General features: G+C 41.3%; 1 pseudogene across 1 annotated transcript; it reads right to left on the reverse strand.

The window, feature by feature from the left end:
- Window positions 1-740: 740 nt before the first annotated feature.
- Window positions 741-1766, reverse strand: LOC308165743 (putative nuclease HARBI1; annotated as a pseudogene). Its single transcript has one exon. The product of its transcript is annotated as a putative nuclease HARBI1 (transcript).
- Between the last annotated feature and the right edge of the window lie 321 nt (window positions 1767-2087).

Below are 2087 nucleotides of genomic sequence, written 5' to 3' on the forward strand. Positions count from 1 at the left end.
AACATTAAACTGGGATTAAAAAAAGAGAATGCAGCAAGCAGAAGAGAGCGATTTATTACAGGTGGTGGACCACCAATAAAGGACACATCTGATGAATTGGGTGACTTGCTGTCTGGTATAATAGAGCACCAGCAACCTCTGGATGGTATACCAGACAATGACCATTTGGACAGTGAACATGGAGAACTGAGCACAAATGGTAAATATACCTCAGGAAGTAAATTGGTTACAGGACCATATTAGTTTATTTGAGTTTGTAACAGTGGTCTTTTTTTCCAGAGGAAACCAATCAAGAGCCAGTTCACAACGAGCCTGAACCCTCCACATCTGCTATGGCACCCCTGGGAGATGAAGCTGCTACCATCCAACAGAGACCAAAAAAGATAACTATGCATGAAAAGTTAGCCAGAGAATTTCATGAGCATAAAATTGCATATTTAAAAGAAGAATATGAAATGAAAATGAGAATTCTAGAGGTTGAACTGGATATGAAATTGGGACAGAGGGCTATGCTCCAAAAAAGAATTCTGCATACCAGTAGCCATGGTGAATATGAAGAATTGTGAAAAATAAAAATAAATGTATTGTCATTTGGCATGTGAGTGTGAGTGAGTATTAATCATTACAAACTACATTTTAACCAGCCTTGGTTCACTCGTTTAATTTTGCTTTACATTATTGTAATTTTGTACAGAAACAGTATGCAAGCAAAACTATACCATAATGAATACATTCCATATTTAAATGCTGAAGTGCTGCACTGTGAAAGCAGCTCTGTGTGCAAGTCCTCGCTGGTAATTGGCTGCCTCTGCCATGGGCACATCTGCATCATCCTGATCTTCCATTGGCTGATCAGGACAGCCATGCTGCTTCAGGTAGTTGTGCAGCACAGCTGTAGCAATGATCACTTTGCAGCATCTTCTTGGCTTGAAACGAAGCGTATTTCGTAAGCACTGGAATCGACTTTTCCATACTCCAAACATACGCTCGACCATCCCTCTAGTACGGATATGAGCTCTGTTGTACCTTTGCTGCTCAGCTGTTGTGGGATTTAGATGTGGTGTGAATAAATAGTTACTCTGACCATATCCACTATCACCAAGTAGTAGTCCACTATGTTGTCCTCTCTCAAATTGTGCACACAATGAAGAGTTGAGAAAAATCTTTGAATCATGGGTTGCACCTTTCCAACGGGCAACAATGTTTGAAAACTCCAAATTAGGAGTGCATACACCCTGAACATTGATTGAAAACCAGTTCTTACGATTCCTGTATTCCTCTGCATCAGGAGTTGATGGACACTTGATGGGAACATGACATCCGTCTATACAGCCAATCACTCCTGGGAAGTGCCCATATTCATAGAATTGCACTTTATAGTTGGCTTGCCCAGCAGCATCAGGGAACTTGATGTAAAGACTCCTCAGTTCACAAATGGCACTGCAGACTTTGTGAACTATTCTACATACAGTTGGTTGACACCACACAAATCACCAGTTTCACGATGAAAGATTCCACATGCCAAGAACCTCAAAGTGATCAGAACTGGCAGTTGATTGGACACAGGCCCTCCTCTTTGAGACAGAGAGGAAAGTCTAGGCTCAAGCAAAGTAATTATCTCCAATGCATTTTCCTTGTACATACGAAAGCGGTCTCAAAGTTATTTCATCAAACTGATTCAATGGATCACTCCTATCCAGCAGTATTCGTCTGGCTGGCCTTTGTCGTGCATGTTGGTCCTCATTTAGATATTCCAAATAGTCCATGCTCCCAAACAATCCAAGCTCAGTTTCACAAACAGTAGCCTAGCCTACTAAGCGGGAGTTAAACCTGCCTCCTTGGCAGATTAGTTTAAGCTTCAATTCAGTCCAATTTAGTCCTGGAGTAGCTCTAATCCTCAATTTTGCAATCAGATTTGTTTAATCCAGAACAGGCTTAATCCACGACTATTTTAAACTACGTCTGTGCAAGTGAATTTCAGTTAAACCAGCTCAAACAGCATTTTAGTCTGGGACTAGGCTTAAGCCTTGTCTCCGAAACCGGCCCTACATGTTTTAAGGCTGATCTGTGCATGATAGTGCTGCATT

The sequence above is a fragment of the Nansenia antarctica genome (genome assembly GCF_963989245.1).
Source record: "Nansenia antarctica genome assembly, chromosome: 9".
NCBI lineage: Eukaryota > Metazoa > Chordata > Actinopteri > Argentiniformes > Microstomatidae > Nansenia > Nansenia antarctica.